We start from the raw sequence: 26251 nt of genomic DNA on the forward strand, positions 1-26251 counted from the left end.
AAATAGCTCTCCTGGTGCTTGTTCTGGTGAAAATGAGATTGGGGAAAAAAGGAGATAGTACAAAAAAGCTGACGTTGCAAAACCAAAAATTTTCTGTCTCAACTCATCCTACTTTCAACCTATTCTCCCAAGGAAACTTGAAAGTGCATTTAGAACAATGCCCCTTATTGAGTCTATGTCTTGATTTGCTCTGTCAACCTCCTGACTAAAGACTCAAAGGGCTATCTTCACTGTGTCTCTCCAAACTCTGTCTGGAGTCGGCTCCCTGTTTTGTGGTCAGCTCTCACTCTTCTCAGCATTCACGTGGGAGAGGGAACATCGAGCTGCACAGACTCTCCAGCCCTTAAAAGCCCATATAGCGGCAGAGACAACATACCCTCTCCTCATCCCAGACATCACCCCTAAAGATGTCCACATACCTGGGAATGCACAGTCTAGGAGTGCATCTCTAGAAAAGCCTACCTCTCTAGAAAGCTACAGTTGGTACGTCTACGGTTCACGATTGGAGTTTGTATTGTTTGCAGAGCCTCAAGCATGACCCCTCATTGCCTTGCCAGTGCTACTAGGATTGAGCCAAAACCATTCAGCAGAGCCTACAATGCCCTTCAAAATCTGGCCCTGCCAGCCCTCATCCTTGTGGAGCACCTCTCTCCCCTCAATCCTGTTCTCCAGTCCTGACCTCCTTTTATTTCCTCCCAAGAGCCATATGCCTTCCAACACTGCTCAATGACGTCAGAAAAAGAAGTGAGAGGTATAAGGACTGGACAGGAAAAATGAAAATTATCGCTGTGTTCAGATGACATGACTAAGTACACGGAAAATTTTTGTTCCATCTAATAAGCACTTAAATGGTATTTATTACGTGCCAGACATCGTCCTAAGTGTTTAACACTTATTTGGTCCTCATAACAAATCATCACGGAGCCTGGAGAGTTGTTCTATGTTAACGTAAACACCAAGAAATGCAACAACCTGTCATTTGAGATTTCCTACATGGGACAGTGATGTGACCCACTTATTTGAACAAGGATTCTGTGAATCTAAGAATATGATAAACATGACTAACATCTAAGAATATGATAAACATGACTTAGCTCAGTGGATCCGAAATTTTAGAAAAGATCTTAGAATCATTGTCCAGAATACTCCGCATTCCCATGGACAATGCCGCGTCTGCATTTCACTCATTCTCTCTCTCTCTCTCTCTCTCTGAGTATATACGTCACCTTTTGTTGGTGGTTCCATCACAGACTACTTCTGTCAGTTCATCGGGGTCATTTCTAAAGAATTAAAAGCATATATGATCAGACTCCTAGTGACTTCATAGAGTTACACTCTTGTTTGCAATTAGTTACAAGTAGTCTTCAAGTGGTAAACTGGTTGAACCCTAAAAACTTATGTGGATGTTAGTTATTTGGAAACTAGTATTTTAATCTTCCCTAGAAATAGGGCTTTCTATAGTTGTAACGAAGATCTTCGGCCGGTCAAAAAGCCTAATGAATGAAGATATTGAAATACAATTCTTCACTACTGAACCTTACTCTCACGTGTAATTGCATCGAGGTTGAATTTAGCTCAAAATTCAACTCCAGGTTGTAGGTACACATTTCCCCAGCTCCTCCTAATTTCCTGATCCTCAACACCCTCCACCACATCCTGACCCTTCATGTATCATGTATGTCTTTTCTGTTCCTCATACAGGGTTCAGATGACTGCAGGTCTGAGGCACGGGCTCCCTCCAGTATGACGGTGGCTTGGCATTCGGGACACCAGCTTTAGATGGTGGCAGAGCTCTGGAGGCTGACGAAAGGAGCCGAGGTCTGTTTAGCTCCATTCTCTTCTGCTGAGAGCTCCACTGCTCCCTCTCCACTGCTACCGTCTCCTTGCTCCAAATAGGATTCTCTCCTCTCCTGGCCCACTCTAGCAGAGTCTTACACACAGGCATTCTGAGAGTTTCCTCAAAGCTTTGGCTACTACTTTCTAAGGCTCACAAACAAACCGTGAGTAAGAAGTCTCCCTCTTCTGACTCCTCCTTCCTTTGGCCACCTAGGCCCAACAGGAAAGAAAGTTACCTACAGAAGCTTATAGTCTCTTATGGAAACCTGTTGTTGCCATCGATGCCCCCCATACCTTTCACCACTCAGATCACTCATGTCAACTCACCCCATCTTGTCACTGTTGCCAGACGACATTCGGGAAGAATCCATAACCCTGCCATAGAGTAAAAACCATGTACAAAAAATAGAGTCAGACATTTTGGAAGATAATCAGGTTCTTTTTCCCAACAGAATTGCAGCACACAAAAAGTAAAGTCACGAGGAAACACGACAGAAACAAAAGCATCCGTTTCAGGGTCCAGCACTGGAACCTCTGACACAGTTTCCGGGTTCTGTATGTGCGTGTGTGCGTGTCTGTGTGTCCCTGTGTGTATCCACTGGAAAGAGAATGAAGGGAACAAGGGAGACATAGCATTCATGATTACACCTCCTTCCTTCTTCACCATTTTGTTTCTCCTTCATGCACTCTGGAATCAATTTGGGAAACGTGAGAGGGATCTGAGTGTGTCGGGATGGGGAGGTGCATCCAAGTAAGAGCTAACACAGAGATATAGATAGAAAGAGAATACACAAGAACAATGAACACACAGTGTCAGGGCCTAGTCCCTGGTTGTTATCTGGTAGGAAAGAAACAAGTAGGAAGGTCAACGATGACCAAATGATGATTAAAAGATTTTCTGACCTGCGTGAAGACCATGCGTTTACAATGATTCTTTTTCTTTTTCTTTTTCTCTACAGTCCTCTCAGAAAACGTTATCTGGTTATATTATCCAAAATCAAGACTTTTCACCTCAAAACTGGCTTGGGTAATCTTTTCTCTATTTATCTTTTTCTTCATCTACAAAATAAGACACTTGCAAAATGCACTTTGAGTCTGTCACCTTCACAGTATCATGCTAATATTCAGCATTGCACAAATATTATTGATTTTTGGACAGCCTGCACTCTTCACCAAATTCTTTCAAATTTCATTAACTCTGTATCTGGCAACAATATACATTAGTACGTATATCTTAAAGTTCAAATACACTTAAAGGTTCTCATCAAAGTAACACACCCTGATAATTTCCAGAGAAATCATGGGTTCCTATCAAGACACCAAATGGTACGGCATGTTGCATCCTCCTCCCAAAACTTCAGAAGTCTAAGGAACTATGCATTCCCAGAAATAACAAGAGTGACAACCCTGGGAAATGACAGAGGCCTGAAGGCTGTCTCTTAATTGGTGGGTAGCCTGGGGTTAGGGGCAGTGGGTGGCAGCCTTGAGGGGCTCAGTGTGAGGGAAAATTTTAAGGACCGTTCTTGCCTCTCCCCTGAGTTGCTTGGAAGCGATCACTTTCCTTTCTCAGCAGAAACAAGTAGCAACCACCCAGATGTAGCTAGGATAAAATTAGAGTAGCATTAGGTTAGCTGATGAAAGCAGGGAAGGGCTGAACAATCCTTGATCCTTCACTCCTCCACCTCCTCCGTCTCCCAAGCCCCAGGTGACAACCTCAAATGCCTCCTCAAATGCCGCTTTCCCCAAGAGCTCAAAGGTGACAGATCCTGACCACAGGAGTTGAGTGGTCACAGTGTTTCACGGTTTCTGAGACTGTCTGCGCCTGGGGCCATCACCTGCCCTCATATTAAACTTACTTAGAAAAACACACCTTAGGTCCTAGGTCTCAACAAAGGTGACTATATAATACAGCACCCAAGAGAGGACACTTCTGAGAGTGAAAAGGACACACTATTAATAATTATTCTGAGATAACAGCCACAGACTGAGATGGTCCCAAGCAAAACGTTAGCCCTTCTCTAATACAAGATGCCAGACAGAGTAGCCAACAGCCACAAGGAATGAAAGCTCACAAGTCAAAACAATTACATACCTGAGGAGTACAACGACTGAAAAAGAAATACAACAAAGTGAGCAACATAGACCATTTGAAGTAGAACTACTGGAACATACTGGAACATAAGCATGACAAATACACTTAAAGATACAAGGGAAGATGTTAGTAGCACGAAGTGACAATGAGAAAGCATAAGGAAAACCTCATGAGGAAATAGGTGTAAAAGGACGATTGTTAAAGACTTAAGTCATGGGATAAATAGCAGTGTGGATACATGAGAACAGCAAATTATTTAGACATGGAAAATGACATTGAGAAACTCTCCCAGGAAACAGAATAAAACAATAAAGTGAGAGAATATTTAAAAGAACAGCAGTGTGATATGGTGGGTAAAAAAAGACATCTAACATCTGAAATAAATGAAATCCAAGACAACTAAGATGAAAAAAAAAGAAAACAGAGAAGAGGTAATATTCAAAAACTAATGAAGATAAATTTCACAAAGTTAAAGAAGGAAGTAAAAAATTATCTGTAAAGGATCCATGGAAATGAAGAGAAAATTCTAAAAGCTTCCAAAAAGAGCAAAGAAAATAAGAACAGACTGACACGATCTCTCTCTAGAGCAAACAGAACACATCTTGTTTGAGAGCACACAAGTGACATTTATGAAAACAGACAACATATTTGGACATAAACAAAGCATTAAAAACGTGCACGGGAGCAATATCATATAGATTTTCTCTGACCGTATCGCAACTGCAACAGCTTTTTAAAAGTCAACATAATATCAAAGAAGAAAAAAGTTGAAGGACTGACATGAGCCAATGTCAAAATTCACTATAAAGCTACAGCAATCAAGACAGTGTGGTACTGGTGAAAGAACAGACAAATGGACCAAAGGAGCAGAACAGAGAGCCTAGAAATAGATGCCCGTTAACATACTCCACCGTTCTTTGACAAAGGAGCACAGACCATACAATGGAGCAAAGACAGTCTTATCAACGAATGGTGCTGGAAGAACTGGACATCCACGTGCGAGACAGTGAACGTGCACATGGCCCTTTACACCTTTACAAAACGGAAATCAAAATGCATTATAGACCCACATGTCAAAAGCAAAACTCTAGAATTCCTAGAAGACAGTAACACGGAAGAAAACCGAGATGACCTCTTTAGAAACATGACTTTCTAGATGTGACAGCAAAATCAAGATCATGAAAGGAATAACTGATAAGCTGGATTTCATTAACATTTTAAACTGCTGCTCCACAAGACACAATGTCAAGAGGATAAAATCACAAGCCACAGACTGGGAGAAAATATTTGCAAAAGGCACAGTTGATAAAGGAATAACAAATATACAAATACGCAAAGAAATCTTAAAACTAAACAACAAGAACACACACAACCAGATTAAAAAATGGGGCAAACAACTTAACAGACATCTGGCCAAAGAAGACATAAAAATGGCAACTAAGAGTATGAGACGATGCTCCACATCATATGGCTCCAGGGAAATGCAAATTGAACAACAATGAGATACCACTACACACCTGTTAGAATAGTCAAAATATGGAACACTAACAACAGCAATTGCTGACAAGCATGTGGAGCATTGGAGACACTCATTCAGTATGGGTGGCAAGGCAAAACGGAACAGCCACTCTGGAAGGCAGTTTAGGGGTTTCTTACAAAACCAAGCATAACCCTTAACGTACGATCCAGCTTAACATACGCTCCTTAGTATTTACCCAAAGGAGTTCAAAACTTACACGCAGATGAAAACCTGCACACAAATGTTGATAGCAGCTTTACTCGTAATCGCCAAAAAGCGGAAGCAACCAAGATGTCCTGCACCAGATGAACGGATAAACAAACCGTGGTACATCTAGTCAACGGCATATTATTCAGCGCTAAAAAGCATCGAGCTATCAAGCTGTGAAAAGAAACCTTACATGCATGTTACTTTGTGAAAGAAGCCAATCTGAAAAGGTTGCATACTGTATGAGGCCAACTATATGACATTCTGGACGTGGCAAAATTGGGGCGACAGGAAGAGATCGGTGGTTGCCAGGAGTTGGCGGGGAGAAGGATGAATAGGCGGAGCACAAAGGATTTTTAGGGCAGTGAAAATACTCCATCGTTATGAAACTCTAATGACAGATTCATGTCATTCTACTTTTATCCAAACCCATAGAATGTATGACACCAACAGTGAGTCGCAATGTAAACCATAAATCAGATAATATTCTATTATGGCTTTCATTTTCCAATTCTGGTAATCGTATTATGGTTACGGAAGTGAAAATTTTCTGATTTTGATCACTGTGCTGTGGTTAGGTGTCCCTGAAGGTAGAAAAATAAAACTGAAATATTCAGGAGTAAAGGGTATGTGGTCTGCATTTTCTCTCTAATGATTCAGGAATAGAGCCTAAGTGTGTAGGAAGGTGTGTGTCACGTGTGTGTCTATCAAACATCTTCTGCCTCAACTCACATTAAAATCAGGTCTAGATACAGGTATATTGAGAGAGAGAGCTCTTTCTATGTGTATATCTATATCTAAACGTATTTTCTTTCTCTCTCTCTCTTTCTATATATCTATAGATAGATAGATAGATAGATAGATTTATGTCTATATACCTACATATCCATATGATGGGAGTAACAAAGGAAATGTGACAAAATGTTAACAATTGGAAAAGTAAGTAAAGGGTATACTGGAGCTTTTGGAACCATTTGCGAGAAATTTCTGTATGTGTTGGAATATTGTTCAGTCTTAAAAAGAAATGAAATTCGGACACACGCTGCAACATGGATTGACTTTGAGGGCATTGTGCTAAATGAAATAACTAGTCACAAGAAGACAAATTTTGCATGATTCCACTGACATGACATACCTAGAGTAGTCAAACTCACAGAGACAGAAGGTAGAATGGTGGTTGCCAAGAGCTTGGGAAAGGGGCAACGGGGAGAGTAGTTTAATGTGTACAGAGTTTCAGTTTTGCAAGACGAGAAGAGTTCTGCAGGTTGGCTGCACAACAATATGAAGGTACCTAACGCTACAGAATGGCACACTTAAAAATGCTGAAGATGATCTATTTTAGGTTACATGCATTTACCACAATTTAGAAATCTGCATAAGTTTCGAATTCTTACAATGGAAAAAGTGTTTCAAAAATAGCTCTCCTGGTGCTTGTTCTGGTGAAAATGAGATTGGGGAAAAAAGGAGATAGTACAAAAAAGCTGACGTTGCAAAACCAAAAATTTTCTGTCTCAACTCATCCTACTTTCAACCTATTCTCCCAAGGAAACTTGAAAGTGCATTTAGAACAATGCCCCTTATTGAGTCTATGTCTTGATTTGCTCTGTCAACCTCCTGACTAAAGACTCAAAGGGCTATCTTCACTGTGTCTCTCCAAACTCTGTCTGGAGTCGGCTCCCTGTTTTGTGGTCAGCTCTCACTCTTCTCAGCATTCACGTGGGAGAGGGAACATCGAGCTGCACAGACTCTCCAGCCCTTAAAAGCCCATATAGCGGCAGAGACAACATACCCTCTCCTCATCCCAGACATCACCCCTAAAGATGTCCACATACCTGGGAATGCACAGTCTAGGAGTGCATCTCTAGAAAAGCCTACCTCTCTAGAAAGCTACAGTTGGTACGTCTACGGTTCACGATTGGAGTTTGTATTGTTTGCAGAGCCTCAAGCATGACCCCTCATTGCCTTGCCAGTGCTACTAGGATTGAGCCAAAACCATTCAGCAGAGCCTACAATGCCCTTCAAAATCTGGCCCTGCCAGCCCTCATCCTTGTGGCGCACCTCTCTCCCCTCAATCCTGTTCTCCAGTCCTGACCTCCTTTTATTTCCTCCCAAGAGCCATATGCCTTCCAACACTGCTCAATGACGTCAGAAAAAGAAGTGAGAGGTATAAGGACTGGACAGGAAAAATGAAAATTATCGCTGTGTTCAGATGACATGACTAAGTACACAGAAAATTTTTGTTCCATCTAATAAGCACTTAAATGGTATTTATTACGTGCCAGACATCGTCCTAAGTGTTTAACACTTATTTGGTCCTCATAACAAATCATCACGGAGCCTGGAGAGTTGTTCTATGTTAACGTAAACACCAAGAAATGCAACAACCTGTCATTTGAGATTTCCTACATGGGACAGTGATGTGACCAACTTATTTGAAGAAGGATTCTGTGAATCTAAGAATATGATAAACATGACCTAGCTCAGTGGATCCGAAATTTTAGAAAAGATCTTAGAATCATTGTCCAGAATACTCCGCATTCCCATGGATAATGCCGCGTCTGCATTTCACTCAATCTCTCTCTCTCTCTCTCTCTCTCTGAGTATATATGTCACCTTTTGTTGGTGGTTCCATCACAGATTACTTCTGTCAGTTCATCGGGGTCATTTCTAAAGAATTAAAAGCATATATGATCAGACTCCTAGTGACTTCATAGAGTTACACTCTTGTTTGCAATTAGTTACAAGTAGTCTTCAAGTGGTAAACTGGTTGAACCCTAAAAAATTATGTGGATGTTAGTTATTTGGAAACTAGTATTTTAATCTTCCCTAGAAATAGGGCTTTCTATAGTTGTAACGAAGATCTTCGGCCGGTCAAAAAGCCTAATGAATGAAGATATTGAAATACAATTCTTCACTACTTAACCTTACCCTCACGTGTAATTGCATCGAGGTTGAATTTAGCTCAAAATTCAACTCCAGGTTGTAGGTACATATTTCCCCAGCTCCTCCTAATTTCCTGATCCTCAACACCCTCCACCACATCCTGACCCTTCATGTATCATGTATGTCTTTTCTGTTCCTCATACAGGGTTCAGATGACTGCAGCTCTGAGGCACGGGCTCCCTCCAATATGACGGTGGTTTGGCATTCGGGACACCAGCTTCAGATAGTGGCAGAGCTCTGGAGGCTGACGAAAGGAGCCGAGGTCTGTTTAGCTCCATTCTCTTCTGCTGAGAGCTCCACTGCTCCCTCTCCACTGCTACCGTCTCCTTGCTCCAAATAGGATTCTCTCCTCTCCTGGCCCACTCTAGCAGAGTCTTACACACAGGCATTCTGAGAGTTTCCTCAAAGCTTTGGCTGCTACTTTCTAAGGCTCACAAACAAACCGTGAGTAAGAAGTCTCCCTCTTATGACTCCTCCTTCCTTTGGCCACCTAGGCCCAACAGGAAAGAAAGTTACCTACAGAAGCTTATAGTCTCTTATGGAAACCTGTTGTTGCCATCGATGCCCCCCATACCTTTCACCACTCAGATCACTCATGTCAACTCACCCCATCTTGTCACTGTTGCCAGACGACATTCGGGAAGAATCCATAACCCTGCCATAGAGTAAAAACCATGTACAAAAAATAGAGTCAGACATTTTGGAAGATAATCAGGTTCTTTTTCCCAACAGAATTGCAGCACACAAAAAGTAAAGTCACGAGGAAACACGACAGAAACAAAAGCATCCGTTTCAGGGTCCAGCACTGGAACCTCTGAGACAGTTTCCGGGTTCTGTATGTGCGTGTGTGCGTGTCTGTGTGTCTCTGTGTGTATCCACTGGAAAGAAAATGAAGGGAACAAGGGAGACATAGCATTCATGATTACACCTCCTTCCTTCTTCACCATTTTGTTTCTCCTTCATGCACTCTGGAATCAATTTGGGAAACGTGAGAGGGATCTGAGTGTGTCGGGATGGCGAGGTGCATCCAAGTAAGAGCTAACACAGAGATATAGATAGAAAGAGAATACACAAGAACAATGAACACACAGTGTCAGGGCCTAGTCCCTGGTTGTTATTTGGTAGGAAAGAAACAAGTAGGAAGGTCAACGATGACCAAATGATGATTAAAAGATTTTCTGACCTGCGTGAAGACCATGCGTTTACAATGATTCTTTTTCTTTTTCTTTTTCTCTACAGTCCTTTTAGAAAACGTTATCTGGTTGTATTATCCAAAATCAAGACTTTTCACCTCAAAACTGGCTTGGGTAATCTTTTCTCTATTTATCTTTTTCTTCATCTACAAAATAAGACACTTGCAAAATGCACTTTGAGTCTGTCACCTTCACAGTATCATGCTAATATTCAGCATTGCACAAATATTATTGATTTTTGGACAGCCTGCACTCTTCACCAAATTCTTTCAAATTTCATTAATTCTGTATCTGGCAACAATATACATTAGTACGTATATCTTAAAGTTCAAATACACTTAAAGGTTCTCATCAAAGTAACACACCCTGATAATTTCCAGAGAAATCATGGGTTCCTATCAAGACGCCAAATGGTACGGCATGTTGCATCCTCCTCCCAAAACTTCAGAAGTCCTAAGGAACTATGCACCCCCAGAAATAACAAGAGTGACAACCCTGGGAAATGACAGAGGCCTGAAGGTTGTCTCTTAGTTGGTGGGTAGTCTGGGATTAGGGGCAGTGTGTGGCAGCCTTGAGAGGCTCAGTGTGAGGGAAAATTTTAAGGACCGTTCTTGCCTCTTCCCTGAGTTGCTTGGAAGCGATCACTTTCCTTTCTCAGCAGAAACAAGTAGCAACCACCCAGATGTAGCTAGGATAAAATTAGAGTAGCATTAGGTTACCTAATGAAAGCAGGGAAGGGCTGAACAATCCTTGATCCTTCACTCCTCCACCTCCTCCGTCTCCCAAGCCCCAGGTGACAACCTCAAATGCCTCCTCAAATGCTGCTTTCCTCAGGAGCTCAAAGGTGACATATCCTGACCACAGGAGTTGTGTGGACACAGTGTTTCACGGTTTCTGAGACTGTCTGCGCCTGGGGCCATCACCTCCCCTCATATTAAATTTACTGAGAAAATCAGACCTTAGAGCTAGCCTTGATGGCCTAGTGGTTAAAGTTCAGCACTCACCGCTTCGGCAGTGTGGGTTCACTGTCCAGTCTCAGAACCACACCACTCGTCTGTCAATCAGACATCATTTAAACTGTCATCATCTCAAAGAGATCTTTCCTGACCCTCAACCAGAAGTAGGCTTACACTCACTCCTTATCACTTGTTTAATTTTCAACAGGACTTCTCATTACTGCTTGGTTTTCATTTACTAATTTGTTTTCTGTCTTTTACACCTCCTCTGCCCAAATGTAGACTTCAAGAGAACAAAGACCTTGTCTCTGCTTCTTAATCTATATCATTAGCACATATATTGATGCCAGGTGCATAGTAGGTGCTCACTATATTCTTCTTAAGTGAATTATTAATAAAGTACTAATAAAATAATTAATTTTCTGATACATTCACTGCAGATTTCCCTTTAAAATGTGTTGCCCAAGTTATACTTAAAATATTAATTTATTCAGAACTTTGATTACTCACATATAGGAATGTTTAAACAGAGGAAACTGTATCTGTAGGATTCTCAGATTGGAAATAAGACTAAAAAATTGACCCAGAAATGAGTTCAATTAAGAAAAACCTATTATTCTACAGAAAATCCTAAGTCAGAAAACCATCTGGCACTGTACAATTTTGTCCTCAGATTTGTTTCTTTTTTTAATTTTTTATTAAGATTTTGATAGTTTACAACCTTGGGAAATTTCAGTTGTACATTATTGTCAGTCATGTTGTAGGTGCACCACTTCACCCTTTGTGCCCTCCCCCCACCCCCCCATTTCCCCTGGTAACCACCGATCAGTTCTCTTTGTCTCTATGTTTAACTTCCACCTATGAGTGGAGTCATACAGAGTTCGTCTTTCTCTATCTGGCTTATTTCACTTAACGTAATACCAAGTTCCATCTATGTTGTTGTGAATGGGACAATTTTATCTTTTTTTCTGGCTGAGTAGTATTCCATTGTATATATATATACCATATCTTCTTTATCCAATCATCAGTTGATGGGCATTTAGGTTGCTTCCACATCTTGGCTATTGTAAATAATGCTGCGATGAACATTGGGGTGCATGGGACTTTTGGAATTGCTGATTTCAAGTTCTTTGGATAGATACACAGTAGTGATATGGCTGGGTCATAAGGTATTTCTATTTTTAATTTTTTGAGAAATCTCCATACTGTTTTCCATAGTGGCTGCACTAGTTTGCATTCCCACCAACAGTGTATGAGGGTTCCTTTTTCTCTACAACCTCTCCAACATTTGTCACTTTTTGTTTTGGTTATTTTTACCATTCTAACAGGTATAAGGTGATATCTTATTGTAGTTTTGATTTGCATTTCCCTGATGATCAGCGATCATGACCATCGTTTCATGTGTCTACTGGCCATCCGTATATCTTCTTTGGAGAAATGTCTGTTCATGACCCCTGCCCATTTTTGATCGGGTTGTTTGATTTTTCGTTGTTGAGCTGTGTGAGTTCTCTATATATTATGGAGATTAACCCTTTGTCGGGTAAGTAACTTGTAAATATTTTTTCCCAACTAGTGGGCTGTTTTTTTGTTTCAATCCTGTTTTCCCCTGCCTTGAAGAAGCTCTTTAGTCTGATGAAGTCCCATTTGTTTATTCTTTCTATTGTTTCCCTCGTCTGAGGAGTTATGGTGTGTGAAAAGATCCTTTTGATACTGATGTCAAAGAATGTACTGCCTATATTCTCTTCTAGAAGACATTGTTTCAGGTGTAATCTTTAGGTCTTTGATCAATTTGGAGTTTATTTTTGTGAACGGTGAAAAAGAATGGTCAATTTTCATTCTTTTACATGTGGATTTCCAGTTTTCCCAGCACCATTTGTTAAAGAGACTTTCTTTTCTCCATTGTAGGCCCTCAGCTCCCTTGTCAAAGATGAGCTGTCCCCTCAGATTTGTTTTAATGTCTTCTGTTGACACTGTGGGATTCAAAGCCTCCAGCTAAGCATAATGAAACCTAGCAGAAGTATAGAACTTTGTCTTCTTGCTGTAACATACAATTTCTAAATAGTTATCTGAGAATCTAGTCATAAAAGATTGTCTAACGCTCTGCTTGAAAATCTCTTGCTTAGTAAGCAACATAAAAATGTGCTAATCCTTCACAGAAAAACATGATGACCATCAAAAGAAAATCTCTTACTGTGCCGTCACCCTCAGTCTGCATGTCAGATGTCACACTCTGAACCAAGAATCCACGAAAACTGAATGGGAATAGTCAGCTGCATGCGTAACTGACTACAGATGATGTGTAAATGCATGATGGATGGAACCGAAGTACCATTCAAATCTTCCAAAGTAACTAGGGGGTCTTCTGGTCTCAGCAAGGAAACTAAAAATAATGCCAAATCATCTGTGATCTAACTAATGGTAACATGCAGGTTCTAATGTCATGTAAGGAAGCAGAGCCAATATGCAGTCAGGGGAAGAACTCCCAAAGATTTCATGTTGGTCAGTATACCAAGAGCTCCAACCAGGCTGACAGACATTTCCTGGACCACTTGCAAGGTGAGGCCCAACAGGAAGAAAGGGCACAGAACGTCCTTGAGATCACTCAACTGCGTTTATCCTGACTATCCTCATCAACAAAACTTGACTGGGTTTTCTAAGGAGAAATTTATTCTGGGAAGAGAATGTGCCAACCAACTGTAATGAGCATTCTATCCCCTTCCAACTACACATCAGACTGAAATTAATAAACTGGGATTCTAACATTTCGGTTAATATCAGTTAGTGTGCCTGGAAAATGTGAACATGTAAAGCGGAGTAGCAGATGCTCAGCATGTAGTGTCTATCAAATGTAACTGGCAAGCCAATTTGTTTCATCAAGCAACCAACCTGTGTTTAATCCTCTCTACCATTACTCAACACAATAGAGATAGGACTCATGCAACAGCTGTGTGACATTTAAAAGAGGAGGCACTTGATCCGAAAGTGGTATTCAAACTTTCATCTTTCCTTTAAAAAGGCACAAAATTATTTGCTATCATCTCACATGAAAGATTTTTACAGTATTTTAAGAGTTTGCATTCAAATGTCTTTAGAAAGAGTCGTAAGAATAGTCATACACTAAGAAAATGAACTCTGAAATTTTAGAACAACTAGATATTTTAACCTCATAACTTAGTTTTTATTAACTGAATCATCTCTCTCTCATTTCAAAAGTATCTAAAAGTAGGTTTTAGACATTGTATTAGGTCTTCCTGGTGACAACTGAAATGTTTGGAGATTCCATTTTTCCATCATTTCAATATGTCTGTCTTTTAAACATTTTTTTGCATTGGAAAGTTTTCTTCAGTGGGCTTTTGGACATCACACATGCTTAGTAAGCATCAAGTCTGCAAATGATCTTAAGACAAATGTCACAGGAAATGCCTTCTACAAGACATGTTTCAATGACCACACCAGCATTTGCTCTTATGGCATCCTTGGGTCACATACAATATATTAATAAGTGCATTTCCCAATGTGTATGTAATGGAAGAGTAGTTTGAGGAGATATTAATAGGATTTAATAATAATAATAATAGCACTTATGTGCTAGGTACTATTATAAATACTTTACATAAAATAATTCATTTAATTTTCACAATAATCCCATGGAGGTATATAGTATTATCATCCCCATTTTATAGATGAGAGAAATGGGCTACAGAGATAGTGAGTAACTTGCCCATCATCACCAGCCTGAAATGGTAGAGCTGAGATCTGAATCCATCTGTTAATGAATCCATGCTCTTAGCCACAACACTTTCCTAACTCTCCAAATGTTCAATAAAATTAAGAAATTATTGATTGCACACATTTTTTTGTGTGTAGGACTTGTATACTAATAAGCATTGTGATTATCTGAGAGAGACCAGAGTATGCAAAGATTCCTGAACTTATTTGACCACAAAAACCTCTTTCTCACAGTGGAAATACGTGAGGAACACATTTTAGAAACACTGTATCAAATGGTTTTTCTTTATTCCACCCTACAAACCAATTTTGGACTCTAATCAATAGCTTAGAACTCTAAGCACAGATAGATTATGTTATTCTTGCAAACTGTCTGGAAAGAAGAGCTAGACTATGGGTCATCAAACCCCTTGGCCTGGGCTGATGGTCCATGAAAGGAGCAGTCCCAGTTTTAGATGGGTGTACTGATGCCCATGAAGCATGGCTCATAGAAGTCCCTTCAGGCCTTAAGAGAAAAGATTACCTCAAAAAGAAAGACCTCTACATGTATCAGTTGCTTTTCAACAGGAAGACTACCAGGATTGACTGTGCAGAATACACTAATAAATTACATCAGGGAAAAATATTTGGGTAACCAAAAAGGTAAGAATTTGAGTTTCTGACATAGGTAGCCTATTGAATGATTACTGGATTTTCCAGACGGCTTCTGAGAAAGAGAACTGGCAGATACACAAATTACCCCTGAGATCCAGATGACAGGCCAGGACTGCTAAGAATGTTGCTTGGGGCACCAATCTACCCACAGGGCATGAGCTGTCCCTAGATATTACCTGAACTCCTTTCAAGGAGAGTAGTATATGAAACCTGAAAGACTAGCTTGATAAACTGCTTGGGGACATAGATGTGACTCCTTCATGGGACATGAGTAAGCAGGTAGCTAAACTGCCTTCTAAGGAAAGTGGGTTTTGCAAACTGACCTAAACTAACTTGGGCATGCACAATTCTTAGGTGCTTTTTGGTAGGAGGAGCCACAGTAGAAATCTAGGGTAGTTGAAGAGTAGCTACACCTTTAAGTCATGCTACCAGGTTACAACAAAAGCAGGTCTTAGACAAAATATGCCATACATACAGACATTCATTTAATGAAACATTCAGTAGTAAGCAGGCACAACCATTTGTAAGCTGTCTGTCCTTTTAGGTCCTCCAAACATCACCTTATACGCAAGGCTCATTTCCAATAGATTCCCCATATTCTAGAGGCTGAAATCTTCCTCAACCAATGGCTTGAGACACTATAAGGATAAAGCCTCTGGTGTCATCCCTAAGGGTATATATACTACAAGCCTCACTCATTTGATTCTGATAACCTGTTGATGCAAGAGTGGGCTGTCCCTAAAATATTTCAGCCAATTCCACAGATCTTGAATATTCCTACAATTCCAACATCCATCATGCTGCTTTGCATGCCACTAACGTCACTAAGAAAAATTCATTTGTGACCTTCACTGTGGGAATTAACAGTGTTTCAGGTGTTGATCAAGATGGGACAACGGAAGCCGTTGCAGTGGCCTTCTCTGGAAAATGGCTTCCTGAGTTGAACACTAGCTCACCATCCATGGACAGAGCAACCAGTCACCCCTGGAGGAGCTTAAAGGGACCATGACTGGCACATGCATTTTATTACTGGCACACTGCCTAAGCTGTGCTATTTTTAAGGAAATTACAGGCATAAAACAAGGTCTTTAAATTCTGAGTTTGACAAATTTCATTTGCATACAGTCTACATCTATTATGAAAGAAGGGACGCATGTATTCCCTATTCGATTAACCAAGGCTGAGAATTATGTTTAAAATTCAGTGAATTTGAATCTTATCACTTACGTATTACTTCTGCAACAGCTGAACCAGAGATCTAAACTATTCCTCTTCATAGTATTGTTGCAGTCATGTGGTTGAATTTACTCTAAATCAATCTAAGAAAAGGAAAAGCATGTATTTTTATATTCAATGAGTTTAAAACACAAATGATATTCCCAACTTAGAAAGAAAGTCACACATAGAACTTACTAGGTATGGATCAGCATTTCTAAAGTTTTGAATCCACAAACATGAAATCTACAATACTGTGCAATTTTATCAATCCTGTGAAATAGGCATTGTGTACTTGCCCTCAGTATTTTATTTTAGTTCAAGAAATAGAGGAAAACATTTTTGAATGTTCAATAAAATTCAAGTTTGGCTCAAGTATAGGGCGCTTTAAAGATTGTTCACTTGCTACACAGGACCCAGAAAGTGAAACAAAACCCGTTTCAAACCAATTTTACATCATCATAGTGATTCACGATATTTTAACCCTGAAATAGTCTGTAGAATAAATCAAAGGACTAGGAAAGCAAAGAGATGTGCCTCTCAACATTTCACAGAGCAGATTTATGTCATGTAAGAAAACTGGAAGTCACTAGAGAGTAAAAAGACACTACCAAGTACACTGTCAAGTTAATCAGTAGCAACATTATATCTACACTGAAAAACGTGTCACAAGCACCTAAACTCTGGGCAAGGAGAGAAAAGTGAAAACAAATAGAAAAATACTTTTAAAAGAGATTAATTTGGGCATAAATGTTGATTTTGAGTATTGGGCTTGGGGCCCAAAAGAACACCAGTAAATGCCATACTTTCAAGGGATACCAGCTCATGCGCAATGGAAACAGTAATCTCAAAGCTCCAAGGCCACTGCCATCTGTTCCAGAGAGGCGGCCCAGAGAACCAGGAAGGGCCAACGGAGAGCTGGATTTCTTGGGGGTAACCCTCCCCTACAAACCCAAGATTCGCTTACCTGTCGATAAGCTGCTTTCGATGAGGCGCTGCAGCTCACAAGGGGCTGGGGCAGAAGGGTAGAGGGGCCGAGGGGCAGAGGGGCGGTGGGACGGTGGGGCCGTAGGGTGCAGGACTCAGATATTTGACTTGGGTACAACTTTTCCTAAATGGGAGAGAACTTAACTTGAAATCCTAGTAGTAGTTTTCTCTCCTGTTGTCTTTCGGGATAATGCCTTTTCTTCTTTTTCATTCTTTTTAACTTTTAATTTCCCAAAACCAAGCCCGTTAAGTCATCTTGGCCCAATTCCCGGCCTGCAACAAGGTTACTGCTACTTGGTCCTACATCCACCTAGTTGTCCCCAGTCCCCCAAGGGTGAGGGGGCTCGGGGAGGTCTCTGCGTGGGAGAGAAATGTTAATTAATGCTCCCCATAGATGAGCGCAAGGCAAACCTTCCTGTCTTTGGGCCCCAGAGCCCCCCATCCTGCCCCTTCTCTCCACCCTTCTACTTCCCCTCCGTAACCCAGCCACCTCTAAAATGTTATACTCTAACTCTCTGAGGATGAGAGGGCAATATAGTGGGCAGAGGATGGGATGGGATGTCCTTGTCCAGAGACCCCCATCCTTAGGTCTTTACCTGTGCTGGGTACAAGCCAGTACTGAAACAAGAACTCCATCTCCATGGCAGTCCCAAAGAAGAGATTCCTGACATTCCTGAGATCATAATAGAGTGAGGAATAGAATGAACTGGGTTCTAGACTGCAGGGACTTAAAGACAGACGCACACACCATATAATTTCACTCATATGTGGAAGATAAACAAACACACGGATAAGGAGAACAGATTAGTTGTCACCAGAGGGGACGAGCATGGGGGGAGGATGAAAGGGGTAAAGGGGCACATATGTATGGTAATGGATAAAAACTAGACTATTGGTGGTGAACACCTGCAGTCTATACAGAAACTGATATATAATAATGTACAACTGAAATTTACACAATGTTATAGGCCAATATAACTTCAATAAAATAAGCTTTTTTAAAAAACAAATCACAGACACACAGACGCTGTTCTTCTTAAAGAAATGTTGGGTGGGAGGGGTACCAAGATCAAAGATCCCAGGATAATAATCTCAGAGTAGACTGTCTCACCTGTTACTTTTTTTTTTTTTTTTTTTGCATCTGATGGAGGGGATGCATCTTATATATTTTGAGTCTGAAGAAGGTTACCATAAGCTTTTGGCTTTCCCTGTGGATTGAAGAGAATGACCAGAGGGCTCAATGTTTTCCAGCTAATATTAAATTTGACTAAAATAGGCAAGGTTAATACAAGACTCAGGAAAAAAACATTTCATTTACTCAGGCTATGATTTCACAGGATTGAAAGAAAGCAATCAAATAATACATGTAAATCAAAAATACACCCATATTCCTAGTACAGTAAATCTGAAAGGCAGAAGCACATGCTAAACAAATGAAAACAAATATGGAAATAAAGATTTAAAAATATAGATAAAGCATTAGAAATTTCTGTTTGGAAATTACGATATAAAAATTACCACAAAAAGAGGAATAAATAAAGACAGTTAAGTTTGACAGTCTGTATTGGTACATGTTCTGGTATTGAGTAAATGGCCACAGTTGAAGACATGGGAAAAAAAAGATTAAAGTCATATTTATTTAGTATTTCTCTAAAGCACTTTGCAAGATACAAAAATGAATAAAACGGTCACTGACTTAAGTGTCAGGTTGATGACTTAAAGGCCAGATCATTTTGAAATATGCTCAGAGCATTCTATTCTCTGTGAGAAAGACCTGCCCTAAAGAGAAACTACTCTATCAGAGCCTCATCTGGCCTAGGGGGAGGGTAATAAGAGAACCCAATCCCCCTCTAGCCTTCCTGTCTCATATAAGAGGATGAAAAAAAGGCCAAGAAACTCTTCTGAAGGTCACAGCCCTTGCTTCTTTCTATGTCTCTAAATTTTTTGTTGAAAACTGGACTTTTTGAAGACTAGAAGAGGGGCTGGCCTGGTGATACAGTGGTTAAGTTTGCACGATCTGCTTCAGAAGCCTGGGGTTTTGGGTTCCTAGGTGTGGACCTACACACCATTCATCAAGCCATGCTGAGGTGGCATCCCACATACAAAATAGAGGAAGACTGGCACAGATGTTAGCTCAGGGCCAATCTTCCTCACTGAAAAATAAAAAAGAATACTAACAACTGGAAATCAGACTTTTCCCTTTCCTCAGGGTTTATTGATGCTGTTTTTTTGTGTGTTTGTTTAATGACTTTCCTGAACTACTTCTGTAAACTCTCTATTCTCTGTGCAGTGTGACCACTAAAGTCAGTTTGATTTGCATAATGGTCAGCTAATAATTGCACAGAGATTCCCTCAGATGTCTGGAACCACTAAGTCTCTCAGTTGTTAAGAAGGAGCTTTGTGTGCACGTTAGAGTATGCCTTCAACATTTCGCCAAAAAGTTTACAATTCCACCATAACCTTCATTTTCTTCTTGAGCATAGCCTCAAGGTTAGCTAGAGGTGAGAGCTTTGGGCCTTTTCACATCTTTCCTAAGTATGCAAAGTCCTGGACATGTGCACATCCCAAGATGTACAGGTGTCCTTCTAGATTCCTGGGAATGTGTTCCAGTTTTTCAAAGCTCCCTATGGACATCTCATTCCACAGCTTTTTCTTTTAAGCATTTTGGTTAGCCTATTGTTTGCCCCAACTGCTATTTACACCTCAGGAAGCTATGACATTTGACAATTGCCTCTGATTGATTGTTTTCAACAAATGTCCTCAGGGAGGAGGCTGGAGGAGCTACAAGTCAGGTCAAAGGCAGTCTTTTGAGTGGGGTTTTCCAGGGACCCACTAGATGGGTCAAATAATGACAGTTCTCTGGGAATGGGGCTTTGAATGAGTCCAATCCCCTTTTATTCCCTCCAATGGCATCCAAGAGACTGGTTTTTACCATGACTGCAGGATGTTGGTTTTCAAGGCTACTATGGAGCTGGGGAGGGTGTGATAGGAATAGGGCAAGTTAGAACATCACAGAGCCCCCTGGTCCCACCAAAATTCAGCCTATGTTCTTAAATAAATGCTCCCCAAATGGCTGCAAGCCTTTGGTTAATTTCCAGAGTTTTGAAAAAGTTGATTCTCACCATTTTCCCCAAGTGTTCTTGTTGCTTTTATAAAGGGAAGAATATCTGGAGGTCTCTACTTTGCCATTTTCACTGACATTACTTTCAAACATACTTTTAAATGCTAAACTCACAAGAAAGTAAGAGAAGTACTAAATGTTCACATACGCACGCGTGCACACACACACACATACACTCTTACACTCTAGAGCTGAAACTAAAGTGGTAAGCCAACACGGAAACCAGGGATGCCCTGGAAGTGTGTCAAAACCAAAAACGTAGAGCTTTGTTAGTTAACATGTGGCTGCCTAAAGTGGTAGATAGGAGGTGGGGCAAACAATAGGTAATGTTACACGCTTTTAAGTAATACGGGCCCTCATATTGGTTCCCCTGCATTAAACCCAGCATATACAGGGTTAAAACCAGAAAGCACTCATCCCCTTTCCCTGCTTCTTTAGTTACACTCATATGTAAATATCTGTTTCTTTAACCTTTGACTCCCTAAGCTTTACAACCAAATATAAGTTACAAATTGTTAAAGCCCAGGTGGCCTCACACTGGACTCACACTAAAGTTTTGGCTAATCATGGGTCCTTGAAGTTTATTACAGGAAAATTGATGTCCAGAGAATATCAAGAAACTGAAGCTTCCCAGGCCCCAACTCCTTGGCTTCCTGGCACCAGAATCCACCATCTACCACGGAGGGAGACAACCAAGGTTAGCCACCTGCAGATTCCCTTATCTCACCATTCACCTCTCTGCAAGCAGCCTCATGAGGCCAAACACAGGCTGGTGGGAAAGCGCTAATCAGCAAGGTCACAGGCTCTCCTTCCCTACAAGCAGCAAACCTTTAAAACCCTTTACCCACTTCTTAACAGGGAGCCAGTAGCTCCTAAGGCATTAGCTAACTGGTACCCCCTTTGCCTGGGAAAGAAAATAATAAAACTGTTTTTTTCCTTATTACCCAAAACTCTGTTCTCATTATTTGGATTGGCACCAAGTTCAGAAACTTTCAGTAACAGTAACATTTAAAAAAAAAAAAAAACTGTGGAACAGATGTCAAGAGAGGGCTTTGAAAAGCTCTGACATATCCCTGGGAATCTAGAGTTTTGCTGGTTAACCAAGTAATAGGATTTGAACCTAAAGAAGTGTGCAGTTGACTCTGAGACCTCCACAGATATCCAGGCACCCAAACTGGATATATATTTAGTTGAAAAGATAAACTTGGAAAAATCTATATGCTGGCAAATTGAACCTACAAGCAAGTCAGTATATCTGCTGGCACTGGATTTTAAAACATTAATAATTTCAATAGTCTTCCCTAATGTTTTGTAACCAGCCTTATTCTCATGCTGGGATTTGAATTTATGCTACAATCACAGTTCAAGAAACCTCAATCCAATAAATTAAATTGAAAGAGTTCCTGATTGGTAGTGACCCCTAGCACCCAGGAGAAACCAAGGCAAATCATCTCAGTTCGGGTCCCTCAGGATTCTCACAGTTAAAGTTCAGACAAATACAAGCTCTTGATAAAATCTAGCAAACATATGAGGAATCAAACCACCATGAGCAGGAGGCAACAACAATTATAAACAGAAGAAAAAGGAATGAACGGAATGACTATAGATATTGAAATTATAAGAAACTTTATTCTCAGGAGGTAGGTTTAAAAGGATGTTGAAGTGCAAAGATAGAGACCAACACTATGTGGAGCAGAAAGAAGGGTCATTGGCCCACTCTGGAACTTCAAGGTAGATTTTCTGAAGGAGATGATGCCTGAGCTTGGGCTTGAAGGACAGTAAGTAATTAGGCAGGAGAAAAAAAGTGGTGAAGAAATTCAAGACAGAAAAAACATAATAAACAAACACATGGAAGCACTGAACAGCATGGGGACTTCAGGGGAAAATGTAGACATTTATCTATTATTCTAGTAACAAATATAGAGCAGAGAGTACCAAAATCTACAAAAATAGAGAGCCCTTTACACCATATTAAGAAATATAGACTTTATTTACTAGGCAATAGAGGATCGCTGAAGGATTTTAAGTAGGGGTGTTTCATGATGATTTTGTGGTGGGCAGGTTGTCTAGAGCTAGAGAGGGGAAAGAATTTAAGAGGGACAGCGCTGAGGGATTAGAAATCAAGTAGGAGGCTACTGCACAGCTTAGGTGAGACATGTTGAGAGCCTGAAAACCAGTGTAGCAGGGAAAACTGGGAGAAGGCACAGACTTTAGAAAAAGCAGACAAAATCAGCAAAACTTGTGACTGACTAGTTATTGTGAAGGATGAAGGGGAAAAATGGCTCCTGTCTTTCTTCCTTGGATGACTGGGTGCTAATTATTGGTGCTGGAAATAAAAAGGAAGACGAGGTTGGTGATAGAGGAAGATAATGGGTTAAGTTTTGAAGATCTTTGGTCTGGGGTACTTGTGGGAAACCGAGGTTAGGAAGCAATTGAATTTATGAGTCTGCAGCTCAGAGAAGAAGTTAGCACTGATAACTAATGACTTGAGTGGATAACTCAGTAGAAAGAAAAGAGCAGCAGCCCATGGGTAGAACCTTGGGTTTTCCTGAAATTCAGGAAAATATTGATGCTTTTTGGAACAAGATCAATTTTAAGTAAAAACAATTATGTGGAAAAACCTAAGTCTTATAACATCAAAATATTGAAAACTACCTAAACGTCAAAGAAAAATAGAACGGTTAAGTTAATATGGTATATCCACCTCGGAGAATATCATAGTTATTTTAAATAATGTGTAGGAAGAGTTTACATAAACACAACATGTTTATGATTGAATGTCAAAAGTTTTTTTACTTTTATTTTTAAAACCATGTATTATATAAACCATGTCTGGAAAGAAATATATACATATATTAAAAGTAATTTTTTCAAATTATTCAAAATTGTTTCTATAACATTTTTATAATGAGGAAACAACTGTTAAAAACGCATTTCCCTACAATGAGATAGCACTTCACACACAGTAGGATGGTGATAATCAAAAAGACAGATAATAACAAGCATTGACAAATACAGGAGAAACTGGGATCCTCACATATTGCTAGTGGAGATGTAAAATGGTACAGTCACTTTGGAAAACAGTTTGGTAGTTCCTCAAAAGGTTAAACACAGAGTTACTATATGACCCAGTAATTCCCTGGTATATACCCAAGAGAAATGAAAGCATACATCCACATGAAGACTTTTCACACAAATGTTCACAACAACATCATCCATAATTGCCAAAAAGCAGAAATAACCCAAATGTTGATAAATGGATGAAGGGTTATTTAAAATGTGGGATAGTCATAATATTATTTAGCAATAAAGGAAATGAAGTGTGTCACTTAACGACCAGGATATGTTCTGAGAAATGCATCATTAGGTGATTCCGTCATTGTGCGAACATCATACAGTGTACTTACGTAAACCTAGATGGTACAGCCTACGACATACCTAGGCTATATGATACTAACCTTATGGGACCACCTTTGTATATATCATCCATCTTTGATCAAAATGTCATCATGCTGAGCAAGACTGTACTGACGTGCTACAAGTCAGATGAACCTTGAAAACATCATGCTAAGGGAAAGAAACCATGCATAAAAGATCACAAATTGTGTTATTCCACTTATATGAAATGTCCAGAATAAGCATATCTATAGAGGCAGAACATACACTAGTGGTTGCCTACACAAGGAGTAGCCAACCCTAGTGGTCCAGTGGTTAGGGTTCAGAACTAGGGTTCCTAGTTCTTAGGAAACCACACCACCCATCTCTTGGTTGTCATACTGTAGTGGCTGCATGTTGCTGTGACACTGAAAGCAATGCCACCGGTATTTCACACATCAGCAGGGTCACCCATGGTGGACAGGTTTCAGCAGAGCTTCCAGACTAAGACAGACTAAGAAGGAGGACCTGGCCACCCGCTTCCAAAAATACTGACCATGAAAACCCTGATAGAGTGCTGGAAGCTGAGAGGATGGCGCAAAAGGACCAGGCAGGGTTCCACTCTGCTGTCCATGGGGTCACTCGGAGTCACCATGGCACTAACAACAAAACAAAGACCCGGGATGGAGGGTGGAGGGTAGGGAAGAGAATTAGGGAAAACTAGAAATAAGCTGGGGCTTCTTTTTGGGGTAATGAAAAAGTCCTAAAATTAGATAGTGATGATGGCTGCGCAACTCTGGGAACATACTAAAAATCCATTGAACTGTAGGCTTGAAAGGGGTGAACTGTGTAGGAATTCTCTCTCAGAAAAGCTTTTTGAAAAACCCTCATTTCCCTCCCCCTCGGGGGGAACAAACACGGCTACAGATCCTATGGAACACCAGGCCTGAGGAGCGCAGGATGCATCAGATGCGGAATGGAAGCAGCGGTCTCGGACGCTCCGCCGGGTACACAGCCTGCCGTCGGGTTCCACCTGCGGGAGGCGGCCTGAGGCCTCAGGACGAAGTGTCCTGGTGTCTGGGGCACGTGGCCTTGTCCCCGCCTTTCCCGCCGCCTCCCGCGCACCTTTCCAGTGGGCCTCGCTGCTGGCGCCACCGAGCTTCATGGAAGATCAGCTCTTCTGGAAGCAGGTCCCAAGGGACCGTGAGCACCCTCCACATCCCGGATCCGGGTCCCCCAAAGACAGCGCGGGATGCTTACCCCAGTCTCGGGCGGAGCGGCAGAGGCCGACGGCCTGAGGTCTCGCCCGCAGTCTTTCTGACCAGGCCTAACGCCTCTCAGCGAGGGGCCGGGGCGGGCGATGGCTGTGGGCTGGTCCCCAAGGCCACGTGGCAGCTGCAGCAGGGCCACACGCCAAGTCCTCAATTCTGGTCCCGTCTGCAGCGCCTTTCTTGTTCGCTCTCCGTCTCACCACAGCTCTATCGGACAGGTCTGAACAGATTCCCATGAAAAGTGGAATCTGGGCCTCGGGTCCCGCCGCCCGCCGAAGCCCTGACTCCTCATGGCGGGTCAATAAACAGCAGTCCTCCTGACTACCTCATGTCAGGATGTTCGTGGACTCTCAGCACAGAGGGCTCGACACCTCGGAGGCCCAGCCGTGAGCAGCCTCGGAGCACCGGAGCACCGTCTGAGGCCAGGAAGTGCAAGGGCCCTGGAGGGCTCCGGAGCCTCCCTGCCGTTCTGACAGGGATGTCGGAAAAGCCCCTCGGGCTGGGCAGGCTGAAAAGACGCTTGGACATCCGGAAAGGCTGGCGACCCTGATCTGGAAGATTATGTGCCCAACTCTTGTCTCCGGGAAGCCAGAGAGGGGAATCTGGGTTTCCTGAGGTGAAGTACGTTGAACCGCCACGAGGGCGCCAGAGAAGGGCGTCCAGCTGGCCCCGCCCCCGGCGCTGGCCCCGCCCCCGGCGCTGGCCCCGCCCCCGGCGCTGGCCCCGCCCCCGGCGCTGGCCCCGCCCCCGGCGCTGGCGCGCGCCGCCCTCAGGGGACGCTGGCCGGGGCCTCCTCCTGGAGATCCAGCCTGTGGTTCGTTCACTATTCCCAATGTTATTGAGTAGCCACTACACATTGAGCTCCAGATGCTGGGGACAGGGCAGTGTGTGGGATAGACAGTGTTCCTGTCTTCAGGCAAGAGAGACAGCCAAGCCAAAAGTTACAATACAGTGTGGAAACTGTTGGGATGGAGAAAGGAAGAGACAAGGAAAGTCTGGTGCAGATACTGCTTTCAGAAGAAAACAAAGGAAAGAAGTGGTGGGATATAAGTCTCTTTGGAGGTTTGTTGATGTCAAGTTCCCATTTGATGGGTTCCGGTTCCTCTTTGTAGGGGCTCCAGCCCATCAAGCCGGGGGAACAAAAGTTTGAGGA

The 26251-nt window shown here is 41.6% G+C and overlaps 1 protein-coding gene across 1 annotated transcript in view; it reads right to left on the reverse strand.

Annotated features, from left to right (window-relative positions):
* The window catches only part of LOC138918369 (phosphatidylinositol 3,4,5-trisphosphate 3-phosphatase TPTE2-like), a 444167-nt gene extending 418380 nt beyond the window's left edge, over positions 1 to 25787 (reverse strand). Inside the window, exons 1-7 of the mRNA XM_070239621.1 lie at positions 25088 to 25787; positions 24384 to 24486; positions 23911 to 24019; positions 18443 to 18539; positions 17928 to 18004; positions 17312 to 17455; positions 16357 to 16448 (exon numbers count right to left, since the gene is read on the reverse strand). The gene's annotated coding sequence lies outside the window, so the exon portion shown is untranslated. The remainder of the gene's footprint in view (positions 1 to 16356; positions 16449 to 17311; positions 17456 to 17927; positions 18005 to 18442; positions 18540 to 23910; positions 24020 to 24383; positions 24487 to 25087) is intronic.
* Positions 25788 to 26251: the final 464 nt, after the last annotated feature.

Source organism: Equus caballus, chromosome 17 (genome assembly GCF_041296265.1).
Source record: "Equus caballus isolate H_3958 breed thoroughbred chromosome 17, TB-T2T, whole genome shotgun sequence".
In the NCBI taxonomy this organism is placed as follows: Eukaryota; Metazoa; Chordata; class Mammalia; order Perissodactyla; family Equidae; genus Equus; species Equus caballus.